This window comes from Fukomys damarensis, unplaced genomic scaffold (assembly GCF_012274545.1).
Source record: "Fukomys damarensis isolate Sample0158 unplaced genomic scaffold, DMR_v1.0_HiC HiC_scaffold_21, whole genome shotgun sequence".
In the NCBI taxonomy this organism is placed as follows: domain Eukaryota; kingdom Metazoa; phylum Chordata; class Mammalia; order Rodentia; family Bathyergidae; genus Fukomys; species Fukomys damarensis.
The window spans coordinates 8822299-8835291 of NW_022900933.1; the positions used below are offsets into that span (position 1 = coordinate 8822299).

General features: G+C 44.0%; 1 non-coding gene across 1 annotated transcript; it reads right to left on the bottom strand.

Annotated features, from left to right (window-relative positions):
* Positions 1 to 11282: 11282 nt before the first annotated feature.
* On the bottom strand, positions 11283 to 11392 carry LOC117287199. The gene has a single exon (XR_004518398.1). It is a non-coding gene; the product is annotated as a U6 spliceosomal RNA (small nuclear RNA).
* Positions 11393 to 12993: the final 1601 nt, after the last annotated feature.

Consider the following 12993-nt stretch of genomic DNA (forward strand, 5'->3'; position numbering starts at 1 on the left):
AGGTTCGAAATACAAGAACATAACATAAGTAGAGTAAACTTTGCAACCGTTTTCCTGTGGCTTAGCATCTAATGGAGGAGAGATGCAGAAACTGGGGAATGAAATCAGTCACAATCAGGTAGGTAAAATAAGAGGAAATCGAAGTGCAGTGTCAAGAGGAAGTACCAAAACTACAGCTTTGATGGAGAATGTTTTAGAAGTAACTTTTAGGCTGAGACTAGAGCCAGGAGGAGTCAGCCAAGTGAGGGGTGCTAGGTTTTAAACACAGAGTGTTCCCCCAAGACTCACGGAGTAAGGGCCTGATCTCCAGTGTAGCAATGATCAGAGCTGAGATCAGAGGTGAGAGAGGAGGCTGCATCGGGAGAGGAGTAACCTTATTGTACATGAACTGTTTCTGAGTTCATGAGCTACATGGGCTGTAGGAAGGTGGGGCCCAGCTGGAGGAAGTAGGTCACTGGGTCTCTGCCTCTGAAGGGTCCCCAGCCCCTACCCCCCTGTCTCTGCCTGTTGGCTGCCATGAGGTAAGCAAATGCCTTGCGCCACACCCTTCTCCCACGATGCTTCTGCCTTGTCACAGGTCCGCAGCAATGGCGTCAGCTTACCATGGATGGAAACCTCTGAAACTGTGAGCTGAAATAGTCTTTCCTCCTTTAAATTGTACCTGTCAGGTATTCTGTGTTGGCAATGGGAAGGTAACTGACATAGGAGGTGAGGATGAAGTTTTTCTTTCTGGAAAATCAATTTGGAAGGTATATATAGATTAGCCAAATAGAGATGTCAGGAAGACAAGAAAGTGAGATCTGGGCTGGAGACAGCATTAGGTGTTGTATGATTTTTAACACTCTTGTTGATGTACTTCAAAAGGAAAATGACAGATTTTTTACAAAACATACTGGAACATCTAGATCCCATATTTAAAGAAATGAACCATGTGTCTTAATTTCTCACCATTCATAAACATTACCTTGAGATAAATCACAGATAAATTATAATTTAGTACAAACTAAATTATAAAGCTTCTAGAAGAAAATAGGAACATATCTTCATAACCTTGGAATAGGCAGGCTTTTTTCCTTGGGCTCCATAAAACGATACCTATAAAGGAAAAAAATCAATCAATTAGACTTTAACAAAAATGAAAATTTCTGCACTCATAGCAAAATGAATGTTGATCCACAGTCTGAGAAAGGATTTGCAAAACAAAGATGCTATCAAAAAAGTAAAAAAGCAATCTGACACTGAATAATAATAAAGGTAACATTTAAAAAAAATGAGCAGATACTTCACAAAAGAAGATATACCAATGCCTGAGAAGCAAGTAAAAAAGGGTTCAACATCTGTATTCATCTGAGAAATGCAAATTAAAGCAATGATATAGCCATTAGAATAGTTACAATTGAACTGGTGACATCAAACATAGATGAAGATGGGGAGCAACTGGAACTCGTAGATCATTTGGGAAAACACCTTCTTATAATTAGCACATGTTCTGTGACCCAGCAATTAGATATCTAGGTATTCACCCAAAAGAAATAAAGATATATGTCCACAGAATGGCTCACACAAGAATTTTCCTGGCCCTGTTGCTTAATTAGCCAAGAGTCTGTTAGTCAGGGCTCTCCAGGGATCTGTAGATCACTAGACGTGAGATTTACGCTAAGGAATTGGTTTGCACGTCTATAGAGGCTAAGCAGTACCAGGACCTCCTAATGTTGGCAGCTGGTAATTCAGGAGGGCTGAGGCTATAGCTTCGTTATAAGTTGGATCCTAAAACAGGTGAAGACTAAGACCCAAGCTCAAAGGTACTCAGGGTGCGACAGTAAATTTTTCTTCATTCCATCTTTTGTTTTGCTCAAGCCTCAGTACATTGGGTGAGGCCCACCTGCCCTGTGGAAGGCAATCTGCTGGATTCCACCTGTTCATTTGAACGTTGCTTCCATCCAGAAACACCCTCAAAGACACACCCAACATCATCTTTAACCAATTACTTGAGTACCTCATTGTCCAGGAAAATTGACACATAAACTTTGCCATCACAAATCCACCTTTGGACAACTTGGCAACCTTGTGCATCTCCTTAAACTGTATTTAATAACAAGGCCATAATTCTGCCTAACATGATACAAATATCCTGCATACAACCAAAAAAACACACAAATCCCTTTTGGAGAAGAGAAACTAAAAGTCCTCAAGGGATATTTACTTTCTCCTTCATATCCTGTAATTTAAATATTATAATGTAGGATTAACAATGTGTAAATATCATAATACAAAGTCAACACATCTTACATTACATGATAAGGAAATAAGAGAAGAAAAAGATGTTTGCTTAACATACAGATGGGTAGATTAATATCTCTCCCTACACACATCATATTAATAATAAACTAAGGAGGAAATAACCACAGCAGTTACAGCCCTCACTTCTGTAACTGGCCATATGGCTGGAGCAGCTCCCCCCATTATACATTCTGCATTGCCTTTGACCTCAGCTAGTCATCGTTCTGACCCACTGGAGTGACTCAAACCTTCATTCCTGGATCATTCCCAGTTCTGGCTGCATTGAACTGCTGCAGTTTTCCATTGACTTTAATCACAGGATCGGATCAAAAGGATTTCCTGTATTCCTCTTCTCCTTTGTAGAGTAGTAGCTCCATTTCTCTTTGGTAATCAGGATCAATCACCCTAGGTACGACAGTATTCTTCCTTTGCCTATTGATTCAGAGTAATAGAAAGGCTAAAGGAGGCTGAGGCAAGAGGATCACCAAAAGTTTAAGGCCAGCCTGAGCTTTTGAGACCTTGTCAAAAAAAAAAAAATTCAAACAAACCCCAGAACAACAACAACAATAATAACAGGAAGCCAAAGTGACCATGAGCCAGTCTTACATTCTGGTTCTACAGAATTATTGTTGTGTCTCCTCATGGAGGCCTGACTCCCTTTGGTACTAAGACCTGCAGGTGAGCAGATCAGAACATGAGAACAGGACGCAGAAACTTCACTCATGAGTCACAAGAAGTATTAGTGAGTGGTACTCCTTACGTTTCCACCCCTTGGTTTCAGAACCTGTAAATGCTGGCTGAAGGAGATAAAGCACCAGTAAGGTTTAGATCTAAAACATCTCCCAAAAGTCTCATGTGTTCAGAGGCGAGGCACTTGACATGTGATTGGATCGTAGAGTGCTGTATTCCCCAGTGGGTTAAACCATTGATGAATTCATAGCTGCATGTGCTGTTAGGAAGTGGACGCCGGTCAGGAGAGGTGGGCCACTGGGCGTGTGACCTGGAAGGGTGTATTCTCGCTGTCAGCTCCTCTCTTCTCTAGCTGCCTCCTGTCTGCCATGGGGTGCGAAGCTTTCTTCCGTCACGCCCTTCAATTGTGCTGTTTTTGCCAACCAACCATGGACTGAATCCTCTTAAACTGTGAGCCAAATAAAGTTTCCTCCTTTAGTTTGAAAGTGTTCAGTGTTTTGTTCTAGTGACGAGAAAGTGAATAACACAACACCATATATGGGGCACCTGCAGCTTTCTGGAGAACCTTGTTACAGACTTACAGGGTATGACCACCTGGCTTGTCCTCAACCCAAGTCTTTAGAAGATCATTCTACTGTTCTATCAAAACAGCTGCTTAAAGATAGTGAAATATATACCAGCTTTCCATGAATGTAACAAAAAAAAGTAACTTATCAAGGGGAAGTTTATTTCAACTTACAGTTTTGGAGATTTCAATCCATAACCAATTAGCTAATTGTTTTGGGCCTGTGGCAAGGATACACATCATGACAGGGAGTACATGGGGATGAAAAGTATTCTCAAACCTCATGTCCAGGAAGCAAAACAAGAAAGAGAAAGACCAGAGTCCCAAGATCCCCTTTGAGGGCTACCCAATGGCCTAAAACCTCCCCCTAGATCCCACCTCTTGAGGTTTCCACAACCTCCCAACAGTACCACTCTGGGGATCCGGCTTTTAACACATGGGCCTTGGAGGGACATTCCAGATCCAAACCATACCACGTAGGGAGCAGAGGAAGGGGATGTTACCAGAACCCCTGCCTGTGAGCCACAGCAGCACAAGGTGAATTAGGGAATAAAGACTGGAAACAAGACTTAGAGAAAAGGCTGAGCTTCGGGCCTGATCAATGCTGCTCTGGGCCGCAAAGATGCACACCGAGCTTGCCATAACTTTATTTGGTTCATCAGGAGTAACAGTTGACTCAGAGGGCAGCAATAATTCTAGGGCGATGAGAAATTTGTGCTGATGAAGAACCTCGGTTGATGAGGAACTTATGTGGATTAGAAATTTGTCCCTCCCCAGGTGAAACCTTTCTCTTACTACTTGTTTCTCCAAACAGGATATCTTCAGCTGATGTACTCCTTTCCTGGAGTGTCACAGCATCACGGGACCGGGTTCAGCTGTGACTGGAGGCAAACCAGAGTGATGTTTCTGCATACCATAGCCAGTTCGCTGGCGAGATGACACTGAGCATTAGACAAACATAGACATACTTTAATTATGGAATGATTTTTCCCAAAAAGTTATGTAGAATCTCTCCCAACAGTAGCAGTGGGGAACATGGTAAGATCAGTGAATGCCATGAGCACAGGCCCTTTTCACATGTGTTTTCCTGTGATGTATGTTCTTGATCCACAGCAATGCTGTGTAGAATGCCGTGATAGCGGATAATTCATTCTGTACGTCCATGGATGGCAGTTTTTTGGCAGAAGTACTAAATGCAAGTCCATATTCAAAGTAAGCACTTATCTAGTCAGAACAAAATGCTACCCCTTTCATGATGGACGGAGTCCAATGTAATCAACTCACTACCAAGCAGCTGGCTGATTACCCCAAAGAATGGTGCCGCAGTGGGAACTCCATGTTGGTCTTCACTGCCGACACGTTGAAGACTCAGCAGTGACCCTAGCCAAGTTGGCCTTGATGAGTGGAAATCCATATTGGTGTCTACACCCCTGCTCCCATGGCCATTTTTCATGAACCTATTGGACAATGACAAGGGTGAGGGGAAAGCCGGCTGGTATCCACAGGACTGATCACCCTAACCACTTAACTATTAATATACTCCTTTGCTAAGGTCACATGGAAACAAACATCTTTATATCTTTTACCTACTCAGAAGGTACAATTTATTTATTTATTCGGAATTTTTTTTCCTCATTGAGTTTATTGGTACATTTTAGGTATACAGTACAGTTACATTCATCATTGGGATCTTGTACTTTGCAATGACAGATCTTGGTTTTCACTTTTCCCCCATACCCCTGCCCTCCCTTCACCCCCTCCTCCCTTCCCCATTTAGAAACATTTTATTTCCATTTTTTCATTTTCTCCTATTTTTTTTCTTTTCCTTATTACCTTTCCCTTACCCTTCCCACTTTCCCTACACCTTTAGCCCTTTTTCTCCTATTTCACATTATTTGGGTTTTTTGAGACAGAGTTTTGCTATGTAGTTCAGGCTGGTCTTGAGTTCACTATGTAGCCCAAGCTGGCCTCAGACTTGCAGCAATCCTCCTGCCTCAGCACCCCCAAGTTCTGGGATTACAAGCATGTGCCTCTTCTTCTGGCTGAGAAGGTACTATATATTTATGTACCTCTTCTCCAGGTTTCCTTGTTACCAATTTTTTAATCACGTCCCTGCCAATTAATTCCCTGACCATCCAGCCAAACCATTTGCCACATGAATCTGAATATAATTGCATGCCCTGATATTTTTCTTTCCATGCAAAGTGAACAGCCAAGCGATCATGTGAAAGTTCTGCCCAGTGGGAGGGTTTTCCTTCACCAGTGTCCACGGATTTTCTGCAAAAGGACTGTAATGCTGCAGCTGTCTACTTTCAGGTGGTGCCTACATATTGTGCAGAATCATCTGTGAACCAGGTCTGAATCTTTTCTTCCCTGTCAAGGGATGATAGGGTCCTCCCCATAAGTCCATAGGTACGAATTAGAGAAGGTACTGTAGCAAGAGTGGGGACTATGGTTATTTGGGCTACTTCTTCATGTAATTTACTTATGCCTCAGGACCTTTTCAGGTCCAATCACCCATGTACTACTTCCATTTGATGATGGAGAGTTGCTGTGCATACCACACTTACAGCTTAATGGGTCAGAGAGCACTCAGTTCATGAAAGATAGGAAGCTAAGGTGGCATGATAATTTGGTGGCCCATGGTCAAATGTTTAGTTCTACAAGGGCTAGTCTCAGGCCAAAAGCCATTTCTCAAAAGGAGGACAGTTTCCTGGCATGGTGGTGCAAGCCTGCAATCCCAGAACTCTGGGAAACTGAGGCAGGAGGCCCATCAAGTTTGAGCCCAGTTTGAGAAGCTTAGTGCATTAATGAGACTCCATCTCATAATCAAAATGGGAATGTAGCTGAGTGTGAAGGTCTTGGGTTTAATCCCTAGTACACACACACACACACACACACACACGTACGTGCGTGTACATATGGGGGGTGGGGGGAGGGAGGGAGGGAGAGAAATAGTTACTTGCCGATGATGGCAAAGCCTTGTTCCAAAATCCTAAAGGCTTGCACTGCATGTCATTTATGAGGCCTGCCAAAGGCTCCAAATATTACCTTATCTGCTGCCAACACTTCAAGCACCATTAAGCCTGCTAGGTCATACAGCCACGTGGTAGAGCAACTTGGACAGCAGCGTGGACCTGTTTCAGAACCTTCTCTTATTCTGAGCTCCACTGAAAACTAGCAACTTTTCAAATCATGCAGTAAATAGGGCAGAGCCACACACCTGCATGATGATATGTTGCCTCCAGTATCCCAAGAGGCCTTCTAGGCACTGGGTCTCTTTCTTGATTGCAGCAGGGGCCAGATGCAAAAACTTATCTTTCACTTTAGGAGAGATATCTTGACATGCTTCACATCACCAGACCCCTAGAAATTTCACTGAATAAAACCACATCTGAAATGAAACTACATCAGTAATGAAACCACATCTGCTACAGCAGATGCTGGTGGAGATACCACCTGGTGAAGCTTTTGATAATCCACTGTCATCCTGCCAGATCCATGCGTCTTCTGCACAAGTAGGCGTATGGAATGGGAATGTGGTGGAAATTACCACTCCTGCGTCCCTTAAGTCCTTTCTTCCTTTCTTCTTTCTTTTCTGGTTCTGGGACTCAAATGGAGAACCTTCTGTATTCTAGGCAATTGCCTGCCCCTCAGCCACAGCCCCGGCACCACCTCCTCTCAAAAGCAAGTGGCTGTGGTCTATTTCCCTTACGTTCTTGATGGTGGCATTAATCCCTGCAACCGCTCCAGATACTCAACGTGGCTTTCTCTTCACTGTTTTCCTTAGCCGTTTTAGTGCTTTCTACTTGGACTTTCTCAGCATAATAATCACTGTATTCAGTTCTTGTTGGTTTAATGAAATCGGTGAGATTGGGGAAGTATACAAAGAAAAGAGGCGTATTTAGCTCAGTTCTGGAGGCACAAGGGCACGGTATGTTCAGCAGCTTGGCTGTGGTGAAGGCCTCACGGGCGAATCACGCCACAAAGGCAGGAGCACAGGCAGGAGCGAGTGATCACATGACCTAGCAGGAAGCCGCGCAGGCTCACGGGAGGCCAGGCTTGCTGTTTTACAACAGTGCTCTTGTGAGAGCCGCTTCTAGACTCTTATGAGACTGGTACTTGAAAAATCCTAATCAACAGAATGAGTCCGGATTTCCTGCATTAGCAGGTAGGAGCTTAGAGCTAATAAGATTTGGGTGTTAAGGAGATGTAACAAGTATCCTCACAGCCTGGCATGCCAACACAGTGAGGGCTCATGTGCTTCTGTACATGTCAAAGGGAGTCTTACTCCACACCCCCGCTGAGTTAGCAGTTCTCTATTTCTCTATTTTTGTTTGTATTTCTCTGTTTTTATTCTTTCTAAAATGAAAGGAAATCTTCTGAGCTCCCAATCCAGCCCAATGGACAAATTATTAATCTGGAAGGATCAAATTCTCCCCTAAAGATCCTGAAAAGTGTGGGGTGTTCCACCTAATCACCAGGCAACAGTCTACACTAAAATGTCTGTTGCCTCAGATCCCTTTTTTGGTAACTTTGCTGTTTCTGAGCCCAGGAAGCTTTGGTGAGACTGGAAGCCCAGTGCCACATGCCTCCTTCTGAGAGGAGGCTGGTATTGGGGTCCTGGCATGGGCTCTGTCCTTACAATCAGGGCCGTCTTCTATTATTTTCTATCATTCTGGCCTATAAGTACTCTTTTCTCTCTATCCTTGTCCTTCAAGGCCTTTCTTTTCTCCTCACCCTTTCTCTCTCTGAGCATCTGCATCATCTCCTCAGTGAACCAGGGCTCTTACCAAAGACAGGAAGACCTATTATCATCAAGCAACATCTGCTTCCTGACCTAAGAGAATTCCTAAGGGAAGGAAAAACAAAAAGTCTCACTGGAAAGATAGACTACTTTCCTGTTTGGAAAGAAGGCAGTGGAAAAATACACCAAACAAATGAATGTCTTAATCTTTTTGCTACAGGTAACTCACGTGACTGAGGAGAACTCAGCCTGGTCCAAAGTTGGCTCCCCGCTAAGTGGCAGAGAGTGTGACAGAGAAAGAGGATGTGTCACTGCTGGGGAACTTTCCTGTGAACTTGCTAAGAGCCTTAGGACGCGGCTGCTTCTTTCTTATGTCTTGTCCTGGCGCGTCCTTCAAAGTGCATTTCCATTCCCACGGCACGGTCTTGTTTCTTGCCCTGTGGTCGCACACAGAGAACCATTTAAAACGCCAACTTCACTTATGGAGATGGAAGGCGGAAGTAAGATCATGTCTGTGAAAGGTCTCTGAGTTGTTTAGCAGGAGGAAGCTCTGGCAGCCCTCACAGGACTGGATGATGCCTGGTCTTCCCACCTTCCCTCACGGAGGGTTGCCCTTCCTACAGCTCTGGGACATGGCCCTCCAGGTGGCACAGGGTTTCCTGGGTTTCTGGGATGATCTCAGAGGTAAACCAGAGAGCAACTGTCTGTGCATCTTGGATTTCCATGATATCTTCCCACCCAGAACTGAAAGGACTTTGAGGTCATTTAGACCAACTCCCACATCTATAAATAAGGACCAGAGCTCAGAGAAGCCCATATCAGCTAAGGCCATGTGAAACCCTAAGAGTACACAGCTTCTTACTCCTCTGACTCTCAACCCTCCTTTTCCACCTGATTTCCTGGTCCTGGCCCCTGAGCCTGGATGTTCCTCAGGTGCTTTGAAGTCACTTGCACTGTCTTCTTGCTGTCTCTGAGGCCAGCACACCTAGCCCTTCCAGTAGACTCCTGCTCTATAGGCTGTTGTGCTGTGTGACCACTGACCCAAGAACAATGAAGGTTGTGTAGAGCTCACTGGCCTCAGATCTTGGGCTGGGTTCTTGCTTAAAATCAGAGCATTTTTAAAGGGAATTAAGACTGGGTTACTCAGAAGACTGTTATTTCCCAGTTTACAGGTACCTTTTTTTTAAGGGATGGGACCTCACTATGTTGCCCATGTTGTCCTGGAATTCCTGGTTTCAAGTAGTCTCCTGCCTCAGCCTCTGAGTAGTGTATGCCCCCATACCTGGCTATTGATAGGTATCTTCTGGGCATGCTCATTTGTGACTTTCAGACCTGAACTGTTTCAGCCTGGAGATGACCTTCAATCAAACCGATGAGGTAAACAGACCTGCTGTCTTCTATCTTTCATTGTTTTGATTGGCTTAATAAGTAGTCAATCACATATTCTGAGGCCGCCTTAAACTATCTTCCAGCTTTCTGCTGTGTACAGCATTTTATAATTGAGCATACAGTATTTCAGTAGCCCTATGAGGGTCTTTGAGTACTTACAAAGGTACTACAATTTATGGGAATGGAAACTGAGTCAGCAGGTTAGATGGCCTGCCATGGTTAGCCAGTTTTAGAAGGACAAATCAAGACTACGACTAAGATAATATCCTGGTCTCTAGATCATTGTGTCCTCCTCCTCCACTAGGTACAAACTGCCACAGGCCCTGCTGGGGAGGTGGTGGGGAAGGGCTGAGGAGAGCTGCCACTTTGGCAAAAATACTGGTAAGGTATTTGAGGCTTTGGAGGCAGGCTGGGAAATGCTCTGTTTGAAACCCACCAAAATTACACAAAAGTGGCTCTGTGTAGTCCATTACCTCTACTTCGAGGTTTGGCATCTTTGCCTCCATCCTGGTTGCAACTTGGATTCTGTGATTTGGGGACTCAGCTTGAACCAGGTCTTTCTCCAGTGAGCCCAGGGCCTGCAGCCGCCCCTCACTGGGCAGCTCACTCCTCCCCTGAGAGCCACCACGTCTCTTGATCTGCTGACCAAGCACTGATGAGTCCATTTCATTATTTTTTCGTGTTCAGACATCTGAGAGCAGTTGGTGAGAAAGCTAAGTACAAGAGGTACCAAATGATTACCCAAAGGACCAAATTAAAATAAATTCAGGTTAAAGGTCTTAATTGGTTTTACTTGTGATCCTAGACTCCACCGAGATTGCATTCCATAAAATAGAATAAATGTTCTGATGAGCTGACCAGAGAAAGTTGGTTTTATAAACAGACAAAGGCCGAAGAGGGCAGAAACAACAACAGCAACAAACCAAAAAGCAGGCCAGTCATGTTAAAGTTATTTTCCTTGTAAGGCAGGGACAGGGAGACAGAACGATAGAAAAATGACTGCTTAATATCAGGTTACTTTCCTTTCTTCTTTTGGTGTTGGGGATTGGACTCAGGGTGTCAGGAAAGCTGAACCACCAAGGGCTTTTCCATTGAGCTACACCCTCAACCCCACTTTTCTTGGTAAGGATTAAAGCAGCAGGAACTTCTTTTCCATGCCAACTGAAGCTGTTCTGTTGGTGGAGTTTTTCTGTTCTCTCTCTCTTGATGTTTTGGAAGGTTAAGTAACAACTTACTTTCATTGTGGTGATGTAAAGCTTTAGCATAAATGACATTATTTTGATTTTCAATCTAGTCTTTAGGCTTTAGTACAGGAGCTTAGTCCAAAACCATAGTCTCCTATAATTTTTATTTAACATTCCCCCATTACAGAAGGGCCCCACAACGAGGTACAGGGTCAAAGTGAAGCTATCTCGGGGCAGTAAAATTCAGGCCAGAGGTGTGAATCTTTGATGACTACTTAGCCAATTCACTCTTCCATTGTCTAGGAACAGAGGGCCTCAAGTTTGTTGGAGAGAACTTCCCTGGGGGAACTGTGAAATTCACTAATGCATCTGCCCCCACCTAGTCTTGCTGAATTGGACACTTCAAGTTAAAGCCACATTTTTTAAAAAAAATACGGAACGCTTCACGAATTTGCGTGTCATCCTTGTGTGCAAGGGGCCCTGCTAATCTTTTCTGTATCATCCCACTTTTAGTATATGTGCTGCTGAAGTGAGCATGAAAGACTACATTTTTAACAAACATCTCAAGGCATTCTGTTTGAAAACCACACTTAGGAAACATCAGTGCACTGTTTGGAACCTGCTTGCTGTGAGAATTTGGGCAAAGCTCTCAGCCTCTCTAAACAGGATAAGGCGATTGTAAGGATCCAATAAGATGGAATGTAAAGTATCTAGCATAACGTCTTGCATATGGCAAGCACTCAACAAAAGCTGTTATCGCTATTGATTATTTTAATCACATCGCTGTTCGGCTGGACTCCCTGGTGCTGGTGCCTGCTTTAAGTCTGCCCGGCTTGAGAGATTGCCTATCAGTCCTCCTCACCATCTTCTTACCAACTCCATCAAATAGATTTCTTATCACTGCAGAGCATAGACTAAATTTATAAATAAAGAGCAAAGTAGGGCCGGGGATTTAGCTCAGCGGTTCAGTGGCCTGCCTCGCAAGCACAAGGACCCGAGTTCAATCCCTGGTACCAAAAAAAAAAAAAAAAAAGAGCAAAGTAAAAGATAGATAACAGTAAGTAGGGAGATAGATCTTTCTCAAATGGGAAGGGGAACAAGAGACGGAGGAGAGGAAGGGAGGGAAAGGCATAAAGATGTTTGGGGCACATGTGCCAACTCCACACAGTGTAAACATCATGTACTGCAGACTTGGAGTCATAAAACATAAAATGAAATGTAATAAAATGCAGGGACCGCTCCTGTTTTCCTGTTCCCCTCCTCCCCACCTATGGTCTGGCTGTGCACATTGCTACTGCAAATTCTGGTTGTCAAGGTGTTGAGGGTGTTGACAGAAGTTGTCTTTGGGTAGGCGAGATTGTAGGTGGGTACTTTCTTGCAATTTCTTTTCTTCGCTCGTCTGTATTTTCTGACTTGTTTGTCACAAGCATGTATTGCATTTGTACCGAGAAAAAAATGATTTTTTAATTTTATAGAATGTAGTTGTCGCTGTGTCTAGGAAACTTTCTCTGAAGGGTCCTGTTGCATTCTGAGAACTCCTTTAAAGCTTTACACCTCCTCACATCTCTTCTTTGTGCTAAGGGTTCCATTTGCAGTCACGAGTGAGTTGCTCTGCAGATGCTATTAAAGGGTTTGAGCACCCTTGAGCAGGCAGTAGGCGCTGTGAGGGGAGAGGCAGTATCATGTCTTCCGTAGAAGTAACTTGAATGTTTCTTAGACAATTTAACTCTCCCATCTTCCTCCCTGCACTGCTCAGGCAGCTGTGAATTGTTAGTGTTTGGTTAGAGCAGAGTTTCACTCTATCCGATTTTCCCATTGTTCCCATTTTAAAACTCCTGACCCTGGGCTGGGTGTATCTCAGTTGTAAAGCACTCGACTAGCATATGCAATGCCTTGGGTTTAATCCCCAGCACCACAGTAAATAAAATCTTTGACACTCAGGTTGACAGCAGAGTGAAGTTTAGGAGAACTCTGATGGATACAGATGGCAGTGTTACGTGGGAATTGGCTGGGTCATGGGACCTGAACAGGAATTTGACCTAAATCTTGCAAAATTTCCAGGCATTCCCTTTCGTGCTCAGTGTTTTAAGGCCCTCGCAGCTTCAAGAGGCCAGGTTGAGGCTGACTTAAGACTCATC